The sequence below is a fragment of the Ammospiza nelsoni genome, chromosome 14 (genome assembly GCF_027579445.1).
Source record: "Ammospiza nelsoni isolate bAmmNel1 chromosome 14, bAmmNel1.pri, whole genome shotgun sequence".
Taxonomy (NCBI): domain Eukaryota; kingdom Metazoa; phylum Chordata; class Aves; order Passeriformes; family Passerellidae; genus Ammospiza; species Ammospiza nelsoni.
Genome location: NC_080646.1, coordinates 9,480,738 through 9,503,715, shown reverse-complemented (window position 1 = coordinate 9,503,715; position 22,978 = coordinate 9,480,738). Strand labels below are relative to the sequence as shown.

The window sequence follows — 22,978 nt, the reverse complement described above, 5'->3', positions numbered from 1 at the left end:
AGTCATATCTTTATTTCAATTTAGACACATAAATAATTTTTGTTGAGCAGCCTAGTGTTGTCTGAGAGCACTGAGTGCCCAGGTAACATGTTAACTACAAAACCTGTTTTGTTTTAGTGATACCGGGAACAGCACAGGCACCTAGAAGTTACAAGATCTCAAAGTTGGAGCTGTCCCGGAGTCCATCCACATGATATAATTTGCAAGATTAGAACTGCTAATTTTTAGAAACTTCAGAATGACAGAGCTGCATACACAAAAAAAGGAGATTGTTGAGTTTTTAAAATTAGAGTATCTACTTATAGTACAGACTGTACAGATATGTAACTTAAAAAAATACTCTGTCTAGATTTTGAACTCACCTAAATTGTTTATATGTCTTTTTAAAAGAAACACATAATTAGAACCATCTTTATTTTTTAATGACAGAAGGCCCAGCAAACTTTTGTTTTGTTATTGGCACTTGCAGAACAACAGCCAGAGATTTAGCAAAGTGAGGACAGAAGGTATGTGCAGTATCATGGAGAAGCATGTCGAATACAAACACGGGAAGGAGACAAGAAAAGCAAAGATCTGCATAATGGTAAAGCAACACATATGGAAAGTCAGCTTGAGAAGAACAGTCACATATGCCAAAAATAATTCACTAGCTGCATTTAGTTCGGAGATCTGGGGAGCAAACATAAGCATCCTAAACAACTGCAGTAGGTTAGCCAGAGTGTCTGCTGGCCCCAGGGTCACATATTCCTGCTCTAACTGCCAGCAGTGTCCCTTTGGAATGAGGAGCTTTCCAAGTGCTGGCCAGGGCTGCCTGTGGAGGGAAAACTGTCTGTTCTTTCCGTTTCTCATGATTTCTTATGAAATGTATGCTGCAATGTAAAGCCCTTTCAGAAATACCTGAGCCAGTTGATCTGTGCAGAATGTGCTGATCTGCAGAATTGCTTGGTTGTGTTCTAGAAACAAAAATGTAGTGTTGGCCTGCTCCTGCTCATGAACACATCTTTGTGTGACCAATTCTTTTTGTTTAATTACAAATAATTATTTAATTTAACTATATAGAAAGGCTGCTAAAACAGCCACATGAGATATCCTTACTGTCCTGGGCATATATTGCAGAAGGATTTTCTTCTGTTCTTGTTATTTGGATAATTTGCTGTTGGCATTGCTTTCACAATGTCAGCTCCCAAGTTTGTTGTGTGACATCTATAAAATAATGAAATGGATGACATTTGGGACTGATTTCACCAAGTGTTCTAGTCCTTTCGATTTCACTCTGGAACACTATGTTTTATATTACTTCATTTGTTTGGGTCAAAACTTAAGAATCAGTGTCAATTGAGTTTAGTAATCCCCTCTTTTTTTCTAGAATTGTCAAACTAGGTGAATCTGAGCCTGCTTTACTTTGAAGGCTTTCTACAAGTTTGCTCTTGAGGAGTGGGTTATTGGCCACTGTGGGTTATTGGCCAACTGCTCTTTCAAATGGCATCATTTTCCTAGAGGAAATAATTTTTTTCCAAATGCTTGTTTTCTAAACAATAATTTTCAAGTATGCCCTCTTCCTGTGACCAAAACCACAGCATATTGCCACAATTTTGATGACTAACATGAAAACTAACCAGGTAATCTGCACTGTCATTACATACAGATAATCCTTACAGACCATTAATGGATATCACACCATGTCTGAGAGTCTTGCTCACTGTTGTTTGTAGTTGCTCCTGCCCTGGATCAGGTGAGTACCTCCAAAGTCTCCTTCTAATGCCTTGTGTTGAAATGTATTGCATGATAAGCTGATGCACCCTAATTTATATTTTCCTATGGCCTAAATATTAAAAAAAAAAAGCTTTAATAATGTAGTCAGCATGGCCCAGAATCAGATACAATAGAATTCCATTGCAAACTCATCTTTCCTCCCTTTCTTGATGTTTTCTTTTATGGTAGTAACCACCAAAGACCCCGACTATATTTCAACGACAGTTTTCATTATTTTTAAGAGACATTCAAATGAATGTGAATGTAGTTGGCTTCAAATTCCAAGTAAATTCAAATACTAAGATGCCTCTAGATAATTTAAAAAATACTTCTAGTTTTCATTTTACTGGAAACCTAATACTTTGTGTGGCTACTAATGCAATTTCAGCTGTTACAAGTAAGATGATTTGTTCATTGAAAACCAAACACCTATAAGATTGTTTATCATATCTTTAGATTGAGTTTCTGATGACAGTGCTTTCCCCATAGTATTAACCACACTGAAATGCAAGTGAATTATAAATTTAACCTTTTATTCAAGACTCTATCTTATTTGAATTTCACAGGACCAATTTTCAAGCACGGTTCTCCCATGTGAGCCAGCAGTGCATATTTTCTGGTCACTACCTTGATTTGAGCCCAGTTAGGAGTTCTCAGTTTGTGCAAATTTCATTGTCCATTTTAGCACACCTGATTCAGTAACATGTTGGAGCCATTATGAATTCCTCTCATGCACTTTAATGTTTCCTGAGTAGTGGAAGTGTAATTGTTGTTTGACTAGCCAGACATCTTTTGTCCTGAAGGCCCCCTCTGTGAAGAATTTTTCACTCTGCCCTTTTAGTGCTATGCCCTAGCCTATCTTGTACTTACAGCAACTTTAATATAAGGCTTTTTCTGTCATATCAGCATTTATCTGAACCACTCCGCAATTTTTTTGGTAGTATTTATAATTTCTCTCATTTTATAGACTAAATCACTAACTTTGCATAAAATTCAAGGATTATCACCCAGCAAATTACAATCCCTTTTTTTCCATGAGATATAACTATGTGATTACAGAGCCTTCTAGACATTCCTTAGCCACTGTGTCTTGCTAGCTAAAGCTATAACTTTTACTTGTATCTGAACTGAATACCAGTGTCTTTCAGGGTGCCTCCACCAAGTCATCAGTACCTGGACTACACAAGTTGGCTCATTAATTAGGTTTTCATCTTCTCTGTATCAATTAGGCTATGAAGTGAAATTCCCACAGGGAATTTCCCACTTGCAAATTCTTCAGCAGAGACAACATGGCTGTTATCCTTGGGCAGGATTTTTTTGTAAAAAAAAAAAAGAAGTTGTAGACATACAGCCTCACTAAAGTTCTTTATCTAATCCAATTTTACAGCTAACACCCACAGCAGCTCCATAATCCATTCATTCCCCTCCACAGGGATTTATTTCAAACTCCTTCCTTTGCTCTGGTCCAGCCCTTCCTAAAGCTGAAGATTAACCAAAGCTGCCTTGTCTCCCTAATTCCATAGTACAGTAAGAGCTTGCTTTAATTCCTTTTATGGAGCTCAAATATCCTAGTTTAGGCTTTATTTCCTCACCTGAGGTGTCTACAAACGTGTCACTAATTTAAGCCATAACTAATTTGGCTCTGACAGTTAACATCTTGCTGCCAGTTTCAATTATGGAGGAGAAACAACTGCTGAAATCAGATGTCTGTGGTGTAATAATGTTTACTTGTAAGGAGGCCAAAAATGCTTTTTCCTTAGACATAGGTGGCACCAGATAACATGGTGATGGAAGGCTTCTTTCAAACATTACCAAATCCCTGAAGGACTTCACCTAACAGTTTTTCTTCCAGAGCAAATGTTCATTGGTGCTCTCCTCTTTGCTTTTCTTCTGCCTCTCCTCTACAGAGAGTCCTTTGTCAAGCCAGATCCTTAACTCATTAATGTCTTTGTCTTTACATTTTGTTTCTCAGTGGTATAATAATTTTTTCTAAGTAGGAACACTGATTCCTTTCTCCCAAATTACATTGTGTCAACCAGTATGAAAGTTCTTGTATTTTTTCTTCCTTGCTGTTCTAAAGTAACTATAACACACTCTGAAAATGTTTTTCTCTCCCAACCCAATCAAAATGCAGTGAGCATGACAGTGAGTAACAGAGAGCCCTGCTGCAGCCAGCAAAGCTTATCTCTGAACTGCTCCCCAGGTCCCTGCATGAGTTTCAGCTGAATCATAACTCCCAAGTATCCTTACAGCCAGGATCAAGCAGCATTATCACAGAGCTTATCTTGCCCAGAATTTGAGCATCGCTTGGAATTGCTCTGCCATGAAGGCAGAACCACATCTCTAATTTATATCAGCACATTCCTGATACACAGTCATATTTCAGTATATAAATCCCTCATACAACAACCAACCAAACAACTAAAACATCTTTTCAGCAGAGCCCTTTCTAGTCTATCTGCTCTTCTGAGAGAGAGACTGTGCCCTTTGGATCCCTGAGCAGCATCACTGCAGGTATGGAGCCACACTACCAAGTGAATTTTTTTCTGGTGCACAGCACCAGCCAGGTGTTCAGGGCTGCTTCAAGAGCTTTCATGTTTTGAAAGCTATAATTAAATTACCACCTACAATAATGGACCTGAGGTTAATGAGCTCAGACAGAGATGCTACGTTGAACCACAAGAAATGAGACAGACCCATAATGAGATATTTTCAGCCTTATTGTAAATAAGACAGATGAAACCAGGCAGCTGACTGGCCTTTTGGTACTGGGGCTGTGCTCCCCACGGGAGAGGTGCCCTGTGGATGCCCGGGTGGTGCTCCCCGCAGGAGGGATGCCCTGTGGATACCCTGTGGGTGCCCTGTGTGTGCTCCCCGTTGGAGGGATGTACTGTGAATGCCCTGTGGGTGCTCCCCGCGGGAAGGATGCCCTGTGGATGCCCTGTGGGTGCTCCCCGCGGGAAGGATGCTCTGTGGATGTCCAGTGGATGCCCTGTGGGTGCTCCCCGCGGGAAGGATGCTCTGTGGATGTCCAGTGGATGCCCTGTGGGTGCTCCCCGCGGGAAGGATGCTCTGTGGATGTCCAGTGGATGCCCTGTGGGTGCTCCCCGCGGGAAGGATGCTCTGTGGATGTCCAGTGGATGCCCTGTGGGTGCTCCCCGCCGCCGCCGTCCCCTCGCAGCCCCCGCCCGCTCCCGCCGCTGTCTCCATGCGACAGCGCAGCGTGGGCGTCTCCCAGCGCTTCATTTGCATATCTCGGCGAGCAGCCAATAGACGGGCGGCGTTGCCGCTACATTTGCATGTGGCCGGGCGGCGGCCAATGGGGCGGCGGCGGCCGGGCGCGCGGAGGGCGATGCTCCCGGCGGCGCGCGGGGGGCGCAGCGCGAGGCCGGGCCGGGCGCGGGGACCTGCCGGGCGCGGGCGGCCCTGGGCCCGGGCGGCCGCGGGGCAGCGGCGGCGGGACCATGTCGGTGGCGGGGCTCAAGAAGCAGTTCCACAAGGCCAGCCAGGTACGGGGGCCGCGGCGGGGCCGGCCGGGCTTTGCTGGTCACGGGCGGCTCGCCCAGCGCCCGCTCCCGCACGGGCGGCGGGTCCCCCCTCCGTGTGTGGCAGCATCACCCGGGCAGCCCCGGGAGTGTTTCCCTCAGCGTTACCCCCGCGTCCTGCGCTTGTGGCTTTGCCTGTCAGCTCCCTGTGCTGTTCTCACAGCACAAGGGTGCTCCTTCCATTCTTTTGCTTGGGGCTTCAGGTCTTTCCTTTAGTTAATAACGTTTGTTATTTAGCGGTGGGTTCGTGTTCGTGTTTTGAGGCCTCAGTTAAAGCTACAGCGTGTATGGGAGCAGCTTTCCCCTAAAGAGTTCATTGTTTTGATCTGCCACGAATTGCTGGTTTGTTATCCTACCTGGAATGCCTTGCATTTGTCCTGTAGAGGGTATCAGATGTTTCTAGAGTTTTCCCTTGTTTTCTAGATCCTGTACTCTTTATCTTCTCTAGAGTGAATCTTCAGCTTCTTCTGACCCCTTTATCTCTTTTCTCTTTTATATGTGCTTTGCTTTAATAGTTTAGCTGGTTTCTTTTAAGAGAGAAGCACCTTTCTGCCAAGCAGGAAGCCTGAATTCCATGGCAGGATGGTGCCAGTGCCAAACCCCGCATTGATGCAGAGGCTTTAGGATGTGCCTGCAGTGGGATTCTTCCACTGAAGGTTTTTGGAAGTCTCAGCTGCTTTGCTTGCTCATTCCAAGTCAAAGAGATCTGTATTTCTGCTGGATGTCATTAATTATAATGGTAACATTGAAATTAGAGTCAGTAACCTGTTCAGTAAAATCTGACAGCTACTCTTGTCTTGGTGGGAGTGAGGAAAAGAAAGGTTCTTTGAGTGCTTGGCTGTTGTCTTTCTAGGTCTTCCTTCAGCTATGTGGCTTGTCAGCAGCCCAAGTGTAGAATCTGCACTTTGTTTGGATACAGAGATGCTAGATATTTGTATCTAATGTTTCAGTAGTGTGCTCTCTTTCATGGAATGTACTGATCCTGAAAAATGTTGTGAATTGGTATCTTTTAGTTAACTTTCACTGTTCCTTTGAGAAAATGCTGAATCTGTAAACAAATCCAATGACAATTTATTAAAGATTTTGGCTTGTTGTGCATCTGATATGCTGGGAAGTGATGCAGCCTTTCCTGTAGTGAGTTTGTAACTCAGGAAGCAGATGATACATAACTGAGGAAGTTTGAGAGGTAACCGCAGCAGAGCCCTCTTGTCTAGCAACTGGTAACAGTGCAGGTTACTTAATCCTGCTCACATGTCAGGTAAACAAGCAAACAAAAGGATGGGTGGGATCTGATACAGGCAGGAATAATGGCAGAAAGGAGCTCTAGAATATATTGAATTTGACTGCATTTATTGGAAAGTCGCAGTATGACTTCCAATATTCCATACAGTGAGGAACTGCAATGCATAACTCATAAGAATATTCTTCTTCTCAAGATGGGTCAAAGGTAAAATTTCAACTTATTTTCAAATGCAAGAAATTCTAAATCAGTTGATTGAAAAAGTCTGTCATTATTAGGAAATTAAAGTTCAAGAATAAGATACTGTTTGTTTTTTTTTTTTTGTTAATTTGTTTTTTTTTTTGTACATAAGGTAACAGAAGACCCTTCTTAAAAGCTCATTCTGTAAGAACTCAGATGAGATGTTCGGGGAAATAACAGAAGAAATAGCCTATATATGTAGTGGATCAAACCAGCCATGTCTAAACAATGAAACTGCTTATCTCAGGCACACAGAGGCTCAGTCATGCCCAGATGTATAAAGTTGTTGAACTAATAAAAATAAGGTGGGACATGAAAAATGGCAATATTGGGATTCCATCTTTTAGAAGAATTCTTTTACAAAATGCTAAAGCAAGAAAATGCAGAGCATGAGAGGTATTTCTCTACAGAAGATTTGTTAAATTTCCAAGTACTGTGGGATCACTTAAGGAGACAGAGACCTTTGTGTACTGAGTGGATGAAAGATGCCAGTGGTAACTGTTAACAGCAGAGACAGGCATTGCTTGGGGAAAGAATGAAATTAATTCCTTTAGTGTTCCCAAAGGAGAATGGGGGCAGATGACAAAAACTGGCAAATGTCCCAGAGGACGTTGAGGAGTACTGGAGGGAATGAGACTACTGTCAGGACATGTGACTAAGGAATAAGAATAATATTTGAAAGCTAACAGAACCTAAAGACAACAAATCTGAAGGCTGAAGCAAGTGTATTAAGACAGTCTGTATTTAACAATTCATTCAGAAATATGAATAAATGTCAAAAATGGTACATATATACTATTTCCATGCTAAAGTAGACGTCTGTTCAATGGAAATAAATTCCAATTCTAAATGAAATATAGAGTAGTATAGATACATAGTTATAAAAAGATTAGGTAAAATAAATGGAGTTGTTCCAAACTCTGCTTGAACCTCAGAACTTTTTTGCAAAAAACTACATTTCAATTCTGTGCTTGTAAAAAACCTGTGTATGTACAGCTTTTGTTGACTAGTGATGATCACCTTTGTGTGTAGGCTTAAATTCCAAGTGCAGGAGTCCAGGAAAACAAAAATACTTATGATTTGATACATGCAGTTGGGGCTTCTGGGGTGTTTGATGCTTGTCAGCTTGGTTTGTCTGAAGTTACACTTAAGTAAATGAGTGTTTGCTTTATGAAAGGTCAGCAGCCTAATTTTCATGGTTACTAATGCCCTTGCCAAAATCAGGCATGACAAGCTCTTGCAAACTTGGCTGGTGTAGTAAAAATCACCCTGGGTCTGTTTGTAATCCAGTAATTCACAGGAAGTGTTTGGGTGGTTTTCCCCTAGAATGTTTCACTCAATTGTTTTTATTTTTCACTGAAAATTGCATGTTTGGTTTTCACTGAAGTGTCAGGCAGTGAGCTCTAGAAGACAGCTGGGATGTATCTCAAAGTTTGTGTCTGTTATGAAGTGATAACACCCTTCATGTTATTAGTATTTTCTTTACTATGCTTTCTACTTAGGTTATAAGTTTAAATTGAAGTTCTTTAATTGAACGTGATCTGCAATGAGGATCTCTTCCATTCTCTCCATTAAATATCAGTGATGATTCCTTGAGTATAACTCATTTAACTCATGAAATACCAAGCAGAACCTGTGAAGTGTCTCACCACCTCTCACTGGCTGATAAGCAGGGCAGGCTGTTTCTCAGGGCTGATTAATTCATGTGCAACTCCCATAAAATACAACTTTTTTTTTAAATGTATTTTTAAATTAAGTTTTGTGGAGTTGTGTTTGCAGTGAGAGTTTGTGTCCTGTTGCTTTCAGCCCTGCCAGATCAGATCTGTTTTGCTGTTTTCAGTTTGAAGGCTTTTGCTGTAGGTGTGTGTATGTGCCGGCTGCTGCTGCCGGCCTGGCTCTGTGCATGTGGGATAACCCAGGTGGTGGGAGGCTGCATCTTCTGGTGGCTGCTGGGAGTATTTTTAGAGCTTGGAAAGGCAAGAAGCACTGAGTGAATAAGAAAGCCTTAATAGGTGTCAGATTCATTTCTAATTTCTGCTGTGCTCTAAAACCACAGCCAGGCTAGGATCTCTCTGTAATGATTTGTGATTTTTCAAAGTGCTTGGAGGCTGCTGAGCTCAGAACCTCCCTCCCGTAGGGTGTTTTGAAGGCTCAGTCCTGATACTGCCATAGGAAATCTGTTGATTTTGAATTCACACTTAATAAATACATTTTTTAAAATTAATTATAGCTGAAGGCTGTGTATAGAAGCACTTTCACTTTCAACAACTTATTAATGTTGTATTTCTTAGGCTTAGGTTCTTAGAGGTAGTGGAAAGTAATGCTTTTCTGAGAAAAGAAACACATCTGCCAGTATTCACAATTAATTTTCTGTCTTATTTGTAATGTGGTCATCAAGAGCTCCTGTAGCCTCTGCAGGCTGGGTTCTTAAACCTTCTCCCATTGCCAGTGAAGGAAGAGAAGCTCCAAGAGAGTGTGAGCCAGGACCTGGTTCTGTTGTCTATGGACAAAGCCTAAGGGGAAGCAGATTTTCTAACCAAAACAACCAAAATCTTTAACCTAGTGTAATAAGTATATAAATAATATGCTCTGTGTTTTAATTTCTTATGTATCCTGAATGGCATTTGTCTTTTCAAGTGCTGCATTTTTTTAGCAATTTTAAATGGCCTTTTTTCTGTTTTTTAATATTTTTTAAACTTTCAGCTGTCACCAACAGTTGCAGGGATGCTGCTTCATATATCCCAGATTTCTGCTTTTTCTCCATTGATTTGTGTGTCATTTTGATCCCATATGTTGGAGTGAAAGCCAGATCAGAACCAAGACCACCTTGTTCCCCAGACAGAATAAGTTGTGTGATTGGATTTTGTTGTTAGCTTATTATGGATGGTGGTGGTGTTTTTTGGTGATTTTTTTTTCTTGTTCTCTTGACTATTTTTCTTTTCTGTTATGCTCTAGATACTAGTCTAGACTTAAATATTAAGTCTCTTTTAAGGTCCATGTTGACATTGAGTCAGTACTCAAAAAACTTCAATTACACAAGGGCTCGATAGCAAAGGAAATATTTTGGTAAACTGTATACAAAGAGAACTTGAACTTGACAGTGAGACATGAAGGGAAACTTTATTGCCTAGATCTAGTTATATTTATTTCCTAGGACTATAAGCTGTTATCATACAGTGTGTTAGAGATACTGTCCTTTCTCAGCCAGTGTGACTTGGGCATGATAAATCCATGACAGTCATGCAGAGAAAGCTTCTGTCCTGTTCCTAATTTTTATTTGATAGTTGGATTTACTTTTCTTCACATCTTACAGAATTGTGGAAGCAGGACAGTGGTGAAAAGGACAAGAGAATTTAGTTTTTTGCCTGATATGTTTTTAAATGAATACCTGTACTTCTGCATTCGTATTTATCAGCTGCTAAAGGGGCCTGGCAGTGAGGCAGAAGTGTACCAAAAGCTGTGAGTGCTTCATTAGCACAGCACAAGTCAGCAGAAGGTGGAGGTCATGTGCTCTGCAGCCTTGAACAATGCAGCTCCCACAGCCTGCAAGGGGGATCATAATGCAGTAACTCAGAAACCTAGCAGAGGTGCAGCTGCTACTTGGAAGGAGGTTATTTATATTTTACACATCAAATATTTATATATTAAATTCTGAATGGCATTGAAAAAGAATAGAGAGTGGCATAATAGAGTGGGAGCTGAACTTTCTCCTTGAATTCATCTCCTTTTATAGCTTGGCTTTGCTGTAGAGTTTTGCACAGGCATCCTGGAAGTTGGAGTGAGAGCTGGCACTCCATGCCAGGCTCCTGCTGCTGCCTGAGTCACTGCGGCACATGCTGGGGAATTGCAGTGCAGGCTCCTGAGAATCCTGCAGTGCTGAGAAACAAACAGCCAGGGCAAGGAAGGCAAGGCCAGCAGCAGCACTGCACTGAGATTTTCTTCAGCAGCGCTTGCAGTTACTTGGAGTTGCAGTGCACCTGCAGTTTCTGTAAACACACATGTAAATAAAATATAAAATGCATGCCGTTCTTCACAGCTTCTGTAAAAAGCACATAAACCCCAGACTTACTCTTATAATGATAGTGTTAAGGACAAAGTGCTTCTGTTTATGTTAATGGCACTTTCACCCCAGTTTATTGCCATACTCTAATTCTATACTGTGCTGAGTTCTCAGTGTTGGTCTCTTCTGTTCATGGAGAGGAAGGCACTGCTGGAGTTTTATGGCTAGTTGAGAATTGAACCTGTAGGTTTTAACAATGCTTTTCAGAAGTCCACTTAGAAAAGAGCCATTCAAATATCAGGTTGCACCTTCGATTTGATTTTCTGGAGTCCCAGTGTCCTGTCACTGTGTACATGTTTGTGTTATCAGAGTTACTGAGAGTTTTATGCATTGATGGGAGAATATACCAGTTAATTTCCTGCAACATCACAGATAGCAGCAGCTGTGCACGTGAAACACAAAAATAACTTGGCCTTACATACTTACTATTCAAAGGACAATGCCAAGCCTCTGAGGAGAATCAATTCTGATTACTTACCACCCTAATTGAGGTGCATTTTTGATACTGTACTTGTGTTTAATGAACTGTAATGACTACAGTGAAATTAGTCTGGTTAACAACTGAACATGACTTAAGAAATCCAGGACTCAAAGGAAATCAAGGGGTTCTAAAATTCTGTTTTCTATGATTGCAGTCAGGTTACAGATCTAAGGTGGAAAAGTAGAGAAGGTATTTTTAAATATTTTTCTTAACCAAGGAAAAAAGAAATAAAATATAAAAAAACAGTGGTCATAAGTCCTAGGTAGTAACAGCCCCTTTATTCCCTTGTGTTTTGCAAATGCTGGTAGATGTTACTGTTCTCATTCTTTTCCTTACAGTTGCCAATAAATATGGTACTAGAAAGTGACATGAGTTCAGGGATAAGGAGCTGGTCAGTGGTAGAACCAAAAGTAGATTTTGTGCTTCTAGACTATAGAGGCAATGTCCAGTCATTGGTTTTTTAAAAAAAATTATTTATTGGTTTTTAGTGTATATTACATATGTATTGATAAATGCAAAATGTAGATATGGGTTTGGCTTCATGTTTCCATATAAATGTGATATAACTCCACTGGCTGAACATGGTAATTTTCAATCACCTTTACTGTATTTAGTACTCCTCTGGAATGGGCAAACAATCTTTTAGAAACTGGGATTTTTGGGTAATGGTATCTCCTCAGCAGAGAATGTGTGTGTGTGTGTGAAATGTACTAAGTGCCATAAACAAAATGTTGAACTGGGAGTCACAAAGTCAGTGTTTTGATTCAAAATTATGTTTTGCCTTTTGCCATCCTGTTTACAGAGCTAGAAGGTGAAATTTGGTGCCTGTGCCATCTGTGTGGTCAGAGAACACACGAACACGGGAACGCTTTGTCTGTCTTTCCCACAGAGCGTGTGGCACCTGCCAGCTTGGCATCTGGGTCACAGGAGATGTGTGCAGGGGGAGGGGGAAGGAGACCCATTAAATGAGGAAATTGGTAATCAAAGACCTTTCATCAATTCAGAACCAGCAGTTCCAGTCTGCTCTTCTGAAATTTCTGCCAAAGAAAATAATATTTTTAAAGATGTTAGGATGAATTCTGTGTTTGGTGTGATCTGCTTGGATGACTGGCTGCCTGAGGCACTGGAAGATAGCAACTGTTACTTACCTTTAAGATTAACTGTTTATCATTTTATGGATTTAGCTTCTGAATAATCCCTACTTGCCTTTTTCCCGCTGTACATTGTAGTAACTACCTAGGATCCAAAGGGCCATATCTAGTGCTTTGTTTTGTGTGGAGAATGCAAGAATGATGGCATTTTCATTGTGAGTTTGATGATTAAGAGTTTCCCTTCAGTGATCTGTTCAGCTGTGGTTAAAGGTTTCTGTTTCATGGGACTTGGCTTGTTTTGCTGCTGATGGATGTGCTGCCTTTTCTGTAGCAATTTCTTGCTGCAAAGCCGTGTGCCCCCCCAGAGGAGGACAGAGCCTTTTGACCTCCTCTGCACTGGGGCTTTATGTCTCCTTGGGGAATTCTGCAGGGATCTGTGTTCTGTGCGTAAATTATACTTGGAAATTATTTCAGTTTTCTCTGTAATTTGTTTAATTTTTTAACAGTGGAGATCAGTTCTGTGGGAGGGCTGAGGGAAGTTCTTTTCTGTCCCATGGATGAAGTCAGTGGTGCATTTCTGCAGTGCTGCTCTCACTACTAGGAAAAATTGTGCCTTGGGGAGATTCAGGACAGTGTGTGTCTGTCTTAGAAATGGAGCTGAGGAGCCCTGTTATCCCCAATTACATTTGAGTTTGTGGTGTTGTGTGTACCAGTGTCCTGCTGCCTAAAACCACTGGCAGGTTTTGAAATAGAGTTACGAAAATAAGGCAAAAATGTCCAGTGACTTCCTTTCCAAACTAGTCATGGTGAACAAACTGATGAAATAATGGTTGTGGGGTTTTTGCTTCACTTTTCACTGTGATACATGGAGGTTTTCTATTAAGTGAATGAAAGGAGCATGGATTATTGCAAACTTTCTGATACAAGAAAGTGCTTGAGACCTGTGTGTTCCATTTAGGTTTCCCAACTCATGATGAGCACAGGCTGCATTAGCAAAGAGTAAGATAATCTTAAGTTCTTTCTTTTTTCCCCATGGGTAGTGCTTCTAAGGGCCTCCATGGATCCTTGCTAAGTCAGCAGTGCTGCAAGGAGCACTTTGATGGATTTTTCAAAATATTTGAGGAATGAGACTTTCAAGACCATTAAAAATTCAGTTGCATTTGTAGCAGACCCAGGAACTGGAGGTACATTGCTTCACAGTGCTCTGATGCTGGATATGAACTTAGGCTTGGGAAAACCGTGAACTAAAATGCCTTAAAAAAAAAAGAATCAAAAACCAAGAAACCTCTCAAGCAGCACAGACAATATGCTTGCTGATTCAAAGGGAAGGTGTGCAATCCTTGTACAGCAGAACCAGGTAGATTGTCTTGAGTATCAAGCAGTGGGGGCTGACTGTGTGGCAGAAGAACGTGGGTGTTTCACACTGTACCAAAAGCACAGGAAGCTACAGGACTGACAGCTCAGATAAGTAGGAATGATGCCATTTAAATCAAAATAATGTGCAGTAAAAAGTAAGGGTATGAGAAGGAGTTCTCAGTCCATTTTATAGTGATTTAAAATCCACACAGCTTGTCTTAAGTGCTAAAACATGTAAGCAGCAGTTTAATAACATTGAAGGACAAATTTCTTACTTGATTATGTGGAATGGGGTTCTGTAAGAATTACTGTCTGGAAAGTAGCTTCTGAAAGAGCAATAAACAGATTATTTGTCACTTTTCATGCATAAAATGTAGACTTGCTGATAAACATGCAGATGTGGTGATGAGAAATAGCATGCTAATGTAAGGAGAAGTTAATTCTAAAGCAAATCAACTGAAAATTACCATTTTTGACTGTTGGTGTATCTGGCTGTGTAGAGCTTCTGTTGACAGTCTTGTTCTGCTTCCTCTGCACAGCTCTCCTGGGGCTCTGTAGGGAATGACCTTGACCACATTTTTGCTGGTAATGGCTTCACTAAAACTGTCACTTTAAGCTATGGCACTGCCAAGGATGTTCTTACTTTAGATAAATATGTAGCCTTATAGTAACTTTTAAAAGTATTTGCAACATATCTTTTAGTGCTAGCAGCCCTTGTACTTTGACAAATTTAAAAATATTTGCCCCAAATACATAAGTTTTGAGCTTAAAGCTGTAAGTCACTATTAAAAATACCCACATCTTGTCTGTGTTATTTATCCTGTAGTTAGCTTGCACTGGTGCTTAAAACTATTTGCCAAGAAATTGCTAAGACTCAAATAAACTGCTTTGGTGTTGAATGTAAGTGAATAGGTGTGACTTCAGCAAAGGTGATGTGAATATATTCTGGCTTTACAGAAACTGAATTAGGTTATCCATGACTTTTTCCTGCTCTTTGACAGGGCTCTCTGACATCAGTTGTGTGTAAGTGATCTTTCTAATCATGCATGTGGGCATTGAAGTGTAAGTGCTTGGTGTCCTAATAAGGTGGCCTAATGTATTCAGCCTTAAAATAAAATGTAAAAATTGAACTTTTATATCAGCTGATTTGTATTTAAATGGATTTTCAGTAAAGCTGTCAAATAAGCAGAAGTCTCTGGTGGTGGAAATGCAGGAGGGCAATTGGGTAATCATGAATTATGCAGTGCAGTTACATGTTTTAAGAAGAAAAAATATTTACATGTTTTAAGGATTTTAATTTCTTGCTCTGCATATGCAGGCTATGATCTTTGTGTTGCTTCATCTCTCCTATTTGACAAACTAGGACCTTTTTTTTGTTTCAGATGGTGTGAAAGAAATACCAACAACAGCATGTTACTCTCACAGAAAAATTGGCTATTCTGTAGCAACTCTAACCTAGTTAGACTTCATGCAGGACCCGGCTACAAGGTGCCACACTGGGTTATGGTTACAGTAAGGTGTAAAATACTTGTCCAGCTTTACATCCATGGGTAGATCTGTGACTCTTGATGTGCTGAAAGCTGACTAGACCCTCCGGAGTTCAGGCCTGTGCTGCAATCAGTGATGTATTTAGTGGGAGCCATCTTATTGAATAAGGTAGGTAGTTTAACCTGAGAAAAGAGTGAAGGATCCAGTTTTTGGGTTTAATTCCTGGGCATTGTGCTGGAACTGGTCACATAATGTTCTGGGAACATGAAGTGTATTCAGTTCCTCTCAGGAGCTATGAATCAGAGTAGTGCTCTCTTCCAGAACTATGACTGACAATATGCCAACATTCCCTAGAACAAGGCAGAGCATAGATTTTCACTAGACTGGTGGCAATTGCAGCTGTTGTAGGAAGTGAGCAGAAATGAAGAGGTATTGAATGGTAATTTAAAGTACTGATTTAGGGCAGGGAGGTCATTAAAGAAGTCAGACCCCCTCACTGCACACACACCTTTGCACTGCTTGTGCAGGGACAGTGTTTGTGCAGTCAGCTTTAACTGCTGGATGCTGTCAGGGGCAGCACAGAATTCCATGGCAACTTGCATCACCCTGACCCTGGGCTGTGCTTGCTTTGCTCTACCTTCAGGGTAAGGTCCTGTCCACCTGCTTGAGTCAGCTCTGGGTGTGTGATCACACACTCTAAGCTGTTAGAGGCAGCTTATCCATCTCAAAATCAACCCAGCTCAGTGTGTGAGCAGCTCTCAGGTGGATTAACCCTCTGAAGAGCTCACAGCACACCAGAGCTGCTGCTACCAGTGCAGGGGAAGTGGAGGCAGTGTCTCGACAGGGATGAAAAGGATTTAGAGGAGGCTAAGCAGCTGTGGGAAAGTGCCTTAATGATTATTAGAATGTTTTGTTCAGAGACTAGAATAAATTCTGCTTTGTAAGGGATTTGTATCTCACTGAAGTTCTGAATGATGAGCCCACAAGGAATCTCTGCTACCAGCTCACCCTGGGTTAATGGTGAATGTTGTGATTATGATAATATATCACATGAGGACAGAAAGATCTGTCCCTAATCCAGCAAGCCTGGAATCCAAACAGGACAGGTGAGTGGTTTAAGTGAAATGGTGATCAGCCTAAATGTAGGTAAATGCAATGTTCCTGATAAAAGCAGCACCTCAAGCTCTGTGAAATCTGAGAGGCTTCAGCCAGGCTTCAGCAAAAGACTGAGAATGCTGTTGAAGGAGAGGGAACACATTTCTTAAGTGGAGGAAGGAGTGCCTTTATTTCAGCTGAGAGGAGAGTCTGGGGAGGGAAGTTCTGCTCAGCTGGAGTAACTACTACTGGGACAAGGGATGTACAGCAGAGACACAGGTCAGGGTGACATTGTTAAGGGTAGCAAGGGGCAAGATAATCAGTAAAAAGTATGGTCTAACTTCTCCTGTTCTCTCAATACTCTGGACAAACCAGAATGTTTTGACTTCTTTCACAATTATTATTAGCATCTGTAAAAGCAATTTTTGAATATAGTCATGAGAGATGTCCAATATAAAAACATCTTAAATCACACAGGAGTGAGGAGGAAGAAGATAATAGGAAAGGTTCTCATATTACTTGGAAAGGAAGTGTGTAAAAAGGTTCTTCAAATCTCTGATTTTAAGGATTTTGTTTTATGGTACAATCACCCTTTCTCATCTTTGCAGTGGATATATATGAGTGGTCAGAAGGAAGCCACACCTTCCTTACAAGCACAGGGAACAGCTTCAGAAAGGGGGATTGTTTTAAGGCCAAATCAGAATGTTATTGCTGCCAAGTGAAATTTTGCACTTGGAACCTGTGGAGGGAGGAAGCAGTGTTAATGTGGTAACAGCCAGTGGAATGCACGCAGTGTGTGACTTGTCATTCACAGCTCCAACTCCTCTCCATGCAGAGGAAGCAGAATGAAACATTGCTCAGTTGTACCTGAAACAAAATGCTGAAAGAGAGGCAGAAAATGGTTCTGACAGGCACTGAGGTGCTGCTTGTCCTGGTCACCCTGAGGAGGATGGGCCTGTGGGATGCACCCACTGCCTCTACTCGTCTGCAGTGCTTGTGCACATTGTCTCATTAGATTGGCTGGACGAGCAACTGCCAACATAATGAGATGGAAGGCCATAGTTTAGAATAAAAAACCCCAACATTTACTTTTCAAAGAAATTGAGAATGTTTTTTTTAAGCATGAGTTTGCAGCTGAGTGAGAAGTCAGTGAAATTAAAAAGTGAGGAAGGGTAATCACTGTGGGTATCTTTTTATGGCCCTTTGATGGCTTTACAGTTCTCTTTTTAGAGTATGCTCACTTTCACAAACAAGATTGCAAACAGATTGGGGAACAGTATTTTAGATTTGTGTAATGAAATATGGAAGTAAAAGTGTGGAGCATGGAGATTCACAGTGTCAGGTTCGTCATTGTTCTTGGCTATTTAAAGTCTTACATCAATAATTTAATTTACTGTCAGAGACTTCAATGTAATCAGGTTTTCTCATTAAAAGCATCTGTATTTTTTCTTCTGAAAACTGGGCAGTCTTGGGTCTGACACTGTTAGATTTTTTTTAAGTAGGCTTGCAGAGAAAATAATGTGTCTGTGTCCAAAAACTTTGGTTACTTTATTGCATTTGAATTCTTACAAAGATGTTTCCCTTAGAGATGTGTACAATAATGATGACTTTGAATTTCTAGATGTAGAAATGCATGTGTAAGCATCACTATTGAGTTCTTTAGGAAACAGTGGAGGTTTGTCAGGAAGAGTTCAAGGTTTTGCAGTACAAAGTAGTTTTTGTTGTACAATGCATGTGCTGAAGAATAGCTGGAGCAGACAAGTTGGGCTGAAGTGCTCAGTAATAGTGTGACGTGTCACTGCCTGGTGCGAAATGAGTCACTCTCTATAGAAATGCAAAATCACATTATAGAGTCTAGAGTCTTGGACTTTATTCATATATGGACAAGACTGTCCTTTGTCCATGATAATGGTTTTCTTCAAGATCTGTGTGCATCTAATTTAAGCCCATAGGCAGCATTGCATTGGTGTATGCACCATGTCATGCTAATGATTTGTTTGATTGGTGCCTCCATTTTCTCAGGGTTCAGTATCTTACTCTCCTTGTTCAATACTTTTTAAGATTTGATTAAAGACTAAGTACAGTTGTCAAACTGGAGTAGCTGCTTTGTCATATGTTGAAATACTGGCCTCAGAGCTGTATTCATTTGGGCTTGCTTCAGAGCAACTGTTTGTGTTCTGACTGAACAGTTGCAGTAAGTAGGAATGATCATTTAGTGCTGCTTGGAAGGACCACATTTGATGTTATCAAAGGGTAGTGGGAAATCTTTCTGTGCAGAGAATTGGAACAAGTCTGGAGAAAGCATGAGAGAGAGTTGCTGGAGCTCCATGGTTTATGCAATGGCATAGAGATCAAGGCTTTATTTAGGAATATGATTTTTGTTGTTGAAATGTATCTGGATTTTGCCACAAATTGGATTTATAGGCAAGGAGGAGTAGGTGGCATGTGGGTAACTTGAAAAACTGAGTTTGCCATGAGATGGACACAGTCTCTGGAAGGCACTTCTCAGTGGTTTTGCTGCCTTCAAAGTTCAGTAGCTACCAAAGGCATCAAGTAAAAACACTGTGGTTTGGAAGTGCCTTTGTGAAGCCTGTGTTTCTTACTTTTTCATCCCACTGCTGTGGTCAAACAGTTAAAGTGAAAATTGCAGTTATTGGGTGCACTCAGAAAGGCAGTGTAGTTATCTGGGAAGGATGCCAAGTCTGATAGGGATTTCAAGTTTAAAGCATTTAAGACTTTAGACAATTACTATGTGTCTCAGAATTACAGACCTAGAAGCAGGAGCTGAGCCCCAGTTCAGCTGGTTTAAGAGCCTGTAGGGCTCAGAGGTAAAAGTCCAATTTGAGGATAATGATATTGCTGGGTGGATTGTCTGGGTAAGTTAATAACAAGTTCCATTAATCACTGGGTGGTCCAGCTCATTTGTGAAGGGGCTGTGGGGGAGCAGAGGGGGAAGAATTGTGTTTGAATTGTTCTTTACTGGACCAAGTGCTGGGCCACTGCTATTGAGGTGTTCTAGGTCTCTGTGGCTGGAATCAAGTGTCTGCTATGTGACAGCTGCTCTTTTTTCCTTTAAATGTACAGCACATTTCCTTTCACACTGTTCAGTGGCTGATGTTTAAACTTTGTGCTGGTGGTTAAAAGGAATAAGGAATGTGTGTAATTAGGAAGTGGAGAAAGCTGCTCTGTTATGGGAAAGAAATAAAAAAAACTTTTTACAACTACACTTGAGGGTCCTGCCATAATTATCTGCATGTGGTTATTGATTGTTTAATATTTTCCTGTCAAAAACCTTTGCAAAGAAAATTATCTCCAAACAAATACTGTGTGCATTATAAGAGAAAGGACTTAGCCTTTTAGGTTTATTAAGTGGTGGAATATATTCCTTTAAACATTTTTTGCTACAATTACATTAAACATTCTGTATGCTTCTAGCTCATGTATTTATCATTACCTGATAGAGCTGTAGTTCTCATCTGAAGCTTAAATCAAAAAGTGTTTTGCTGCTGGCAGGTCTGAAGGTAGGAGGAGACTCAAGTCCCATTTGAAAAATGAAGGGTTAAACACATGCTGATGATATTTTGTTTAAGTGACAGATTTCTAATCCAAAGCCTTTATTCTTGCAGGTGATTTAGAACCAAGGTGTATTGCAATTTCTGAGCCTGGCACTCGGTACTTTATAAGCCATTTGGCAAGTGTTCCCAGCCAGTGCAAGTGCTGATGTTTATCTGTTGTGCTCTCAAGTTCAGGTGTCAGGGCATCTGAGGGAAGGTGCTTTTGCAACTTAAAGGCAGGAGGTCAAATTTAATGAAATGTGGAGTCATAAAGGGTGCTTATCTATGTGATAGGAAGCAAAGCTGATAAAAGGTGGGTTTTCAAGGAAAGGTTTATTGCAACCCTCCTTGAAAGCAAAGGTAGTTTTTATCTCTTTCTGGCTGTTTTCTTCCTGCTCCTTTTGTTATTTTCTGTTTCTCAAAATAACAGCAAGTACATGAACTTCTCTGGGCTGTTCTCTACGGTATTTCTGTCCTAGGACTCTTTATTCCTTTAACCTTAAGCTGAAATTATAAGTTACCAGGATGAACCAGTCTTGCACTTTGATAAAAGAACATGAGAGTGTACCAATAAATGACTCCTGAACAGAACACTGAAGAGAACAAAAGTATATACATCTCTTGATGGGAACAGAAGAGAGACAGTGGCAGGAAAAAGGGAAGGAGGAGCTGGGTTGTGAGAGAGAATATTTAAGTTGGAAAATTGAATGAATTTTTATCATCTGTAGATGCACAAAGTAACTTGTTCTTCTAAAATGTTTCATTTCCTGCGTAAGTGTCATTTCTCTGAACAATTTATCAAGTGACTGCTCCTAGCTGTGGGAACATGTTTTTTGACACTTATGCAACAAAAATGGAACAACAGCTGAACAATTCTTGGTACCTCTGAGTTTGGCTGAGCATTGGAATGAACATCATGATTAGACCTTCTGGAAAAAGTGTGGATGTGTGTGTGTATGAGGTTTGCTCAGGTTTTGTAGCAGGCCATCCAGCAGAGGTGGAGAGAAGTGTTAGAACAAAATGGAAACTGGAAGAAACCTAAGGCATAGAGGTAAGTGATAATGAGGGGTGAGGCAACAGAGAAAAACAAACTAAATGTAAGCAATGCTAGTGAAAAGAGACCGAAAGGAAAAGAGAAAGGTGCTAAGGTAGCAGTGATGAGTAAATAAGGAGAAAGCAACATTTGGGATGCACAGCTAGCTTAAGGTCTCTGTGAGAGAGAAAACTTACAAAGATTAGTAGAAATACTCAAGAGATGTGAGAGTGACAGCTCTGCACTCCTGTGCTGTGGGGTGAGGTGAGCACACCCAGGGCATGCCAGGAGAACCCAGTGCAGGAGGTGAGTGCCTGACAGAGCTGACTGCCCTGGCACAGAGCTGGAGGTATAAAATCAGTCAGTGGCAAAATGGTTTCCTTGCTCTACCCTTCCCTCCTCCTTATTTCAGTTTTTGAGCACTGAGCCAAACTCTTCTCAGTCTCAGAGATGATGATAGCCTAACAAAGAGCAGGCTTTGTTCTGGTATTTGAACCTGTGGCATTGATTTAACCTTGGTAGGACAGGAGCATCACTTTTGCTCTCTCTCTCTTCCAGGGAGGCAAGCAGTGTTTGTACTTCAGCCTTGCACAGGAGCTCCAGCACTGTAAATTGTCACTGAGACCCTGGGAACTCAGCTGGTAGTGCTTAGGGAATGCTCTGAATTGCTACATCCCTTCTTGCCAGGGGCATGTTCCATTCCTGCAGCTCTGCTCCAGTGTCTGAGCTGTGGTGGTTGGTACAGCTTTGGGCCACTCCTCACCAGAGGCTCTGAAACTGGGATCCTCAGGCTAAAAGAAGAAATTGTAGAAAACCTCTTTATAGGAATTTGAAGTGCTAATGTTTTAAATAGGACTCAGAATTAAATTATTATGGAGCATTAAATATGCTACCCTTCCAAAAGCAATAAAATCTGCCATGGCTTTCTTTAAAACTTCATTTTTGCAAACTCTGGCACTGGTCATACTGGTGAGAGAAGTGCCAGCTTGAGCTAATTTTCAAGTGTAGAAAACTGGGATTTGAGAAGTAAGAAAAGGAGGCATAGAGTGGACTCCTGGAAGAAATCAGTGCATTCATTGCAGAAAAAAGAATGCTGTAAAAATGGAACTTCTGTGTATAATATAATATTATTACATGTGCCTTTTGAGTAGGTAGGATTGCCATTGCTTTGCAAATAATCATGCAGTGTTTCTTTGCAAAAGTTACCTTTCATTTATACTGGCAGTTCTGCCAAGCCAGGAGCCATCAGTCTGAGCTTTGTTGTGCAAGTCTGCCTTTTTTTCTAGAGTATTCAACTTCTTGTGTACTTTTTAATCATCTAGATAATTTTTGTGAAAAAAATACTTGCTGATTACCAGAATTCTTAATCCTGTTTGAAATGTGTTAGGCCACAGTGCTGTGGATCTTGCCATTCACATTGTAGTTTGCAAGGAGGTGATGGGTACAAACATGTACAGGTAACTCCACAGCCAAGCAATAGTTTAAATATTGGCAAATCCTGTAGAGTTCTCTTTGTGATAACTGCAGTAATACACAGAGGCTGCCCCAAACTGCATGTGCCCTATGGCATACTGATGACTCCATGATATGGATGGATAGATTGATTAAGAAAATACCCACAATCTATCCAGCAATTACTTTTGAATGTAAATAACAGAAGCCTTTGCTCTGCTGTGCCATATGAAACTCAAGGACAGAATATTTCTTCAAAAGAAGACATTAAGTAATAGTAATGCAGTAGCAGTAGTTTAGCTGCTCTCAGCTGTTTGTGACTAGAATGTGAAATGAAACAGAACTCAGTGTTGAGTCCTGTGTGCTTCTCTGGTGAGTCTCTTGGGTTAGACTCTTAAGAAGTATTTACATGCCTAGAGATTTAGATAAGCACTTGGTGGGGTGTTCAAAAGCATCCAGGTCTCTAATACCTCTTGGCTTACTTAAGGGGATGTGGGAGTGAGTATATGCACATTTGGGTGTGTGTAAAAGCTGTTGTTTAATTCTATTATTTTGAAGAAAAATCATATAAAATTCATCCAGAAATAGCAT

The 22,978-nt window shown here is 40.9% G+C and overlaps 1 protein-coding gene across 2 annotated transcripts in view; it reads left to right on the top strand.

Annotated features, from left to right (window-relative positions):
- Nucleotides 1–22,978, top strand: part of SH3GL3 (SH3 domain containing GRB2 like 3, endophilin A3) — a 57,106-nt gene that overhangs the window by 9,969 nt on the left and 24,159 nt on the right. Inside the window, exons 4-5 of one of the 2 annotated variants that reach the window (XM_059481818.1) lie at nt 470–583; nt 1,646–1,732. The gene's annotated coding sequence lies outside the window, so the exon portion shown is untranslated. The remainder of the gene's footprint in view (nt 1–469; nt 584–1,645; nt 1,733–22,978) is intronic. The other variant, XM_059481820.1, reaches the window with a different exon arrangement.